The following is a 7,500-nucleotide window of genomic DNA, read 5'->3' on the forward strand; positions in this document are numbered from 1 at the left end:
CAAGTAAGGCAGATGTGTGTCGACCTTCATAAGTCAGGCAATGGCTACAAGAAAATAGCCACCGCCTTAACTTGCCGGTATCTACAGTCAGAGGAATCATTAAGAAGTTTAAAACAACTGGAACAGTGACAAACAAGGCTGGAAGAGGTCCCAAGTTTATCTTGCCACAACGCACAGTGAGGAGGATGGTAAGAGAAGTAAAAAAATTTCCCAAGCTCACCGTCACAGAATTGCATCAAAGAGTGGCATCTTGGGGTCACAGAGTCTCCAAAACAACCATCAGACGCTCTCTACATGCCAACAAGCTGTTTGGGAGGCATGCAAGGAAAAAGCCTTTTCTCACTAACACTCACAAACGTAAACGTCTGGAGTTTGCTAAGCGGTACTGGGACTTCAACTGGGATCGTGTGCTTTGGTCAGATGAGACTAAGATTGAGCTTTTTGGCAACAAACACTCTAAGTGGGTCTGGCGTAAAACAAAAGATGAGTATGCCGAAAAGCACCTCATGCCCACCGTGAAGTATGGTGGAGGATCTGTGATGCTGTGGGCCTGTTTCTCTTCCAAAGGCCCTGGGAACCTTGTTAGGGTGCATGGCATTATGAACGCTTTGAAGTACCAGGATATTTTAAAAAAAACCTGATGGCCTCTGCCAGAAAGCTGAAGATGGGTCGTCATTGGGTCTTTCAGCAGGATAATGATCCAAAACATGTGGCAAAATCTACACAAAAGTGGTTCAGCAGTCACAAACTCAAGGTCCTCCCATGGCCATCTCAGTCCCCAGACCTCAACCCAATCGAAAACCTGTGGGGCGAGCTAAAGAGAAGAGTGCATAAGAGAGGACCCAGGACACTGGATGATCTAGAAAGATTGTGCAAAGAAGAATGGTCAAAATCCTCTCTGTGTTCTCCAATCTTGTGAAATGTTATAGGAGGAGATTAAGTGCTGTCTTGTTGGCAAAAGGAGGTTGTACAAAGTATTAACATCAGGGTGCCAATAATTGTGGCACACATGATTTCAAGTTTTTTTTTTTTTTTCTAAATGTGTGATTTTTTTACCACCAAAGTAATGTACTTAAATAAAAGGTTGGATTTTTCTCTTTTTTTGCATTTGGGTTCTATGTTGTTTTAAAAAAAGGAGAATTTTTTGAAGTCCACGACCACATCTTAAAAAGGGGTGCCAATAATTGTGGAGGGCACTGTATATATATATATATATATATATATATATATATATATATATATATATATATATATATATTTATATTTATGTGTGTGTAGTTTGTGCCATAGTGGTTGCCAAGTCTCTTGAAATCAGGTGAATGAAAACATATACAGAGCCTGTAAAATGTTTAGAAACACCTAATCTTTTATTGTTTCTGAGACACACTTTTTGTTTATATGCAGCAAACTAGGTAAAAGGCTAAGGAACATCTAAGGAAAAGATGTTACCAGACTCCCTCACCACCACAGTTAAACATGGAGGTGAAAGCTTGATGACTGGACATTAGGTGCAATCCAGATGAGGATGGGTTTACTTCTGGGTACTGTTTTCTCTAAAGGTTTCTTTCTCATACCATCTCAGGGAGTTTTTCCTTTGGAACTGTCACCACTAGCTTGCTCATCAGGGATAAACCTTTAGGCATAAATATATATATATTTAAATTTTATAACCTATTTATCTGGTTTAGCTTTATCCTCTGGAAAGCTGCTTTTGGACAAAGTTAATTTGTTAAAATACAAATAAACTTTAACAGAATTTAGTTTTCAATTCAGCGAAGCAGGGAATGTGAGCATCATTTAGAGGAAAATAGTCAGCTGGAGTGTTATCTATCATGGAATGGCCTGCCCAATCACCGGACCTAAATCCTATTGAAATACTATGGGATGAAGGTCAGAAAGAAATTTCTGATTAGTGAAAAACACCTTTTGGTAAGGTTTACAAGGGGTATGACAAAGTATTTCAGCTAAATGTTTGGGAAAAAAAAAAACTATGCTAAGAGTTTGTAAAGCCGTATTTTATGCTAAGGGATGTTTTTTTATGTTAAAAAAGTGTAACATCTGTACATTTATATACATATTTATTTAATCAAAGTAAATCATCATCATTGTTATATTATGTAGTTTGTTGAATATAAATGAAAGCAATGTGCATGTCTCTTAAATTATAAAAGACTAGGTGTTTCCAAACGTTTGACTTGCACTGTACATATAAAAAGAACACAGCGAGCTTAATTGGCATGAAGATTTTACACATATTAATTTGCTATTGTGAACAAAATGCTTCCACCCACATTAATTGATTACATTTCAGTAGTCAGAGCGGGACAGCATTAAGCATAGGGAGGAAGTGTAGTGGAGAGGCTCTCGAGAGCATGTTACAGTGAATAAACTGAACACTCAGTCATCTGCCGGGGTTGCAGCTCACTTTAAGTAGGTGGAGGTCATAAATTACTGTAATAATAAACATGCCATATAAAATTCGATCGCTAAGAGAAGTATTGTCTCTCCAATGATGAAGCTGTCTCCTGCAGCTCCTGCCTGGCTTTGTTTGGGCTCTCAAGCTTTCTGGGTATATGGATTATTCATGAATCATGCACATTTTAGAATGTTATTTAGAGATTTAATATTGTTTATAATTGATTGTGTTTTTATATTGTATACTTTCTGTAATCCTACAGGAAAGCTATAAGTGTATGTTTAAGAAAACGCTACTGCAGTTAAACTATAACTCTATTTACAATTCCACATGAGTACTGAAGTAGCAGCTTTTAAAATAGCCAGTTATTATTTCTTATTTTATTTTGATTTGCGTTTTTTTTGCCTGCAGACCATGAATTAAACCATTATCATAATAATTGGCCATTTTAAATAAATAATACTAAATGGTCAAAGGTCTCAACAATATCCAAGATTTTTGCTTTTGTGCTAAAAACACTTATTTAATTTTTTTAATCTAGAGGGTACTGTGTGCTAAAATATATATCAATTCATACTATATTAACTACAGCTTCAGTCCCAGCAGGCCTACAGCATAATGCTACCACCACCATGCTTCACAGTGAGGATGATGCTCTTATACCGTAAAAATCTTTTTGAACTCTACCCATAAAGCAATTATCATGGTGTTATTATTTACACAGTTTGCATTTATTAGAAAGCAATATTATAAGGGGAGATATAAGATATTTCAGCCAATCCAAAAACATACAAAAAAAAGGGTTAAGAGTGACATTCTGCAGACAGTAATAAAGAAAGTAAAATTTTGCACTTTCTGAAATGATCTGTGAAAGATCAAAACACGGGACAAAATTGCAGATACTTGAAAAACGTAACGTAAAACAATTAAAGAACGAACATGACCTGTGAATAAAATTCTAAAATGAAAAGCTTAAAATTAGTGAAAGCATCTAAAAAACGGTTATATAGTTCATTTATATTTTAACAGTAATGCTAAACCTAATTACTATACACAGTTTAAAAGGAAATTATGGTCTAGTAGATTTGTTTTATTGTTCTTATATGACTGCTAGTCTGAAGGATTTGTGTACACTCTTTTTTCACCCCTGAACAAATGCAGATTTGATAAAAAGAAAAAAGTCAATGTGTGGTTTGATATTTCAGCTTGCAAAACATTATGGTACATTCATCTACATTTAGAGCTCCAAGAGCAACATGTGACCTCACTTCAAGGTAACTTCAAATGTTCAAGGCTTTAAGTGTGCTATTAATTCGACACATAAATAAACATGGATATTGATTGGCCATGGAGGCTTATGTTGTGTGTTTACCATGGATGATAATTTGCTCCCTTATAGAAACTTTCAACTTTAACCTATAAGATTGTAAGATTATATTTATTTTTAGCTCAGAGGTTCCATATGCAAACATACACACACACACACACACACACACACACACACACACACACACACACACACACACACACATATATATATATATATATATATATATATATATATATATATATATATATATATATGTATGTGTGTGTGTGTGTGTGTGTGTGTGTATATATATATATATATATATATATATATATATATATATATATATATATATATATATATATATATATATACACACACACACATGTATCTTATAAAGAAAAACTTCTCAAGTTTTTAATACTCTAATCAACATGGGCATGGACAAATATGGATGCTTTATGCAGCTGTATGTTAATTATTAGTGAAACTCAACATAGAGCATGAAGACAGTATTCATGTAAATATTTACTTACTAATTTTAAATTACTTAAATCGTCAGGACATCAAACAGAACTTTCGTCATGCTTCCACACGGATGGTTTTAATTGCCGGATGTGTGCATTATGCTGGAGTTTAGTGCTTTATTTGACACTTGATGCATCAGTAAAACAAATGCGGGACTCCAGTGGAAAGAGTGGACAGTTTCCGGTACTTGGGTGTTCACATTACACAGGATCTGTCTTGGTCCTGTCACACTAATACCCTGGTGAAGAAGGCCTGGCAGCGTCTGTACCATCTGAGACGCTTAAGGGACTTTAAACTACCCTCTCAGGTGCTTAAGACTTTCTACACCTGCACCATTGAGAGCGTTCTGACGGGTAGCATCACTTCCTGGTTTGGAAACAGCACCATGCAGGACAGACGAGCCCTCCATAGAGTGGTGCGTTCAGCTGAACGTACCATCCACACCGAGCTCCCTGACCTGCAGGACATCTACAGCACACGGTGCCGGACCAGAGCCAGGAAGATTGTGAAGGACCTCAGCCATCCCAACAATGGACTCTTCTCTTTGTTGCGTTCAGGGAAACGCTCCGCTCCCTGAAAGCGAACACAGAGAGAATGAGGAGGAGCTTCTTCCCGCAGGCCATTCTGTGTTTAAACCAGGAAATACCCAGGATCTAAAAGCTGGTCCACTCTCTCCATCATCACACTTCTTCTCTGTACAGATCTCACCTCTCGCACCACGTCACTTTAAACTCTGGACTTGCACAGCAAAGTGCACTTTATATTTATTTATTTTATACCACACCATTCTGCACACGGACACTTTATACCGCACACGGACACTTACGGACCCTTACACCACACCTGTGCTGCATTTAATATTTTAATCTCGCCTCTTTTATATTTATTTATTTATACTTTTTATTAAAATGGTCAAACAGAAATGTGCACTAAATTAACCACACGTTAATAAAGGTATTGCAGTTGAAATTAATTTGCGTTATTTTTACAGCCTTAATATACTGTATATAGTCAAGTCAAGACTCAAGAGGCTTTTATTGTCATTTCTACTATACACAGTGGTACACAGTACACAGTAAAAATGAGACAACGTTCTTCCAGAACCCTGGTGCTACACTAAACAACATAGAGCTACTGTATTTTTCGGACTATAAGCCGCTACTTTTTTCCTACGCTTTGAACCCCGCGTCTTAAAGAACAAATCGGCTAATTTATGAATTTTTCCTGGGTTTTTCCTGGTTTCACAAACTTCAAGCCAAAAAACTGAGTGACATAACATTAGACCAATGAAATTTCCAAACGGAAACGAAAAAACGCACCTCACCTGTGTTCTGAGCTGCACGGGCATCGGGAGAAAAAAAATTTTTTTTAAACGCACGACGATGCCAAAAGATAAACTTCCGAGAGAAATAGTTGTGAAAGGAAGGAGGAAGACAGTGAACAATGACTTACTTGGTAGGCTACTGTTTAGATACAAGCTGTTGTAACGCGTTGAGTCTGGGTGAAGGGAGAGCTTGCTTACCCTAGTTGCAACAGAAATCATATAAGCACAGACAGGTTTCAAAACTCGTGCTTTTTTATTTTTCTTGGCAACATACCGGATACCGGAAAAATGCAGTGGCAGGCTATTCCCAAAATACCGCTATGCTCCTGAAGGAAGCGCAACATATTTCACCCGTTACACCGTGTGTAACCTGTCTTTCGTTAAAGCCTGTGTAAAGTACATTAGTGTAGACACTAATGGCTTATAGACAGGTGTGGCTTATTTATGTTAAAAATAAAAATATTTGTAAAATTCAGTGGGTGCGGCTTATATATGGGTGCGCTTTATGTTATAGTAAATTACGGTACATAAAGTGCATCGAGTGCAACCTAGTGCAAACAGTGCAGACGAAAAACAATACAGACAGACAGGCAACACAAGACAACACAAGACAATGTGTGGGACAATACACATAAGGTAAACCTACTGTATACTCTGAATATACAGTACTATAGTATAGTACATGTTTTTCTTTTTTTATATGCAACAAGCTAGTTAAATGGCAAAAACACAAGAATTGGACAGTGCATAACTGGAGGAAACTGAACAGATGAGTCCAGATTTGACATTTTTGCCTCAAACATAAAAACCTATATAAGACAGGGAACAGGAGAGAAGCTGTTAGTGGACAGCCTGAAAGCTACAGTAAAACAGGGAGGTGAAAGATTAATGGTTTGTGGTTGTTTTGAGGAGGGAAGGTTGGATAGATATTCTTAATGAAAGGAATACTGTAACAACATGACTACCGTTCCATACATCCAATCCATTCAAATATGCCCGCAGTTATGGAACAGCCTTCCAATCAGTGTTCGGGACTCAGACACAGTCTCAGTGTTCAAGTCAAGGCTGAAAACATATTTATTTAGTCAAGTCTTTTATCAGTAGATTTTTCTTAGGTAAAGGAGCAGATCAGAGGGATCATGGATATAGAGTGTTCAGTGAACTGGGATATTTGTATGCTGTCGTCCCCTCACTCACCCCCGTTCACTCAGGTTTGTTGACGGTGGTGTGGTGGGTCGTCTCTTATCCCAGAGATCCCTCATGTCTGTGTTACCTTCTGTTTCTCCCTTTTAGTTATGCTGCCATAGCGAGTCTTGCAGCATAAACTGCAGTGTCCTTTACTTTCATACAACAATAAGGACACATAATCCATATCCCAAATTCAATACGGTCACTATGTAACAAATTGTTTTAACTGTTGTTGAAACATTTATAGTGTGTCTCAGTTCATGTTAAGGGTAAAGTTTTAACCGTATTAGGGAAAAACGATACCAGCTACCCAGTGGTACCATGTGACTTGCAACCTAATTGTGTTTGTAACAGGAAAGAACAGAAAAAGTTGGGCTTATTTAGTTTCTCTCTCTCTCTCTCTCTCTCTCTCTCTCTCTCTCTTTCTTTCTCATATTTAGCTTTTCATTGGCAATGTAAAATTTTTCAGAGCTGTCAGTAACTTCTATCGCTCCCTTCTTTCCCCTTCACGTCTCTCCCACCCTCTGATTTCTTCATCCACCCACCACAATTCACTCAATTTTGTGGGTTTTTTTCTGAAAAAATGTCTTCGCATTTCACCACCTCCTTTTTTTTTCTTTCTTTTCCTTCTCTTGAGGAAGAGTGAGTTCTCCTTTCATGCCTCCTGTCTCTCCCATGTTATATAATATTCTCTCTTTTCTTCTCTCCTGATTAAATACAAAAAAAACACTCGTG

The 7,500-nt window shown here is 37.3% G+C and overlaps 1 protein-coding gene across 4 annotated transcripts in view; it reads left to right on the top strand.

The window, feature by feature from the left end:
* syt7b (synaptotagmin VIIb) overlaps positions 1–7,500 on the top strand; it is a 142,349-nt gene that overhangs the window by 64,016 nt on the left and 70,833 nt on the right. The window lies entirely within an intron of this gene.

Source organism: Silurus meridionalis, chromosome 9 (genome assembly GCF_014805685.1).
Source record: "Silurus meridionalis isolate SWU-2019-XX chromosome 9, ASM1480568v1, whole genome shotgun sequence".
Lineage (NCBI taxonomy): Eukaryota > Metazoa > Chordata > Actinopteri > Siluriformes > Siluridae > Silurus > Silurus meridionalis.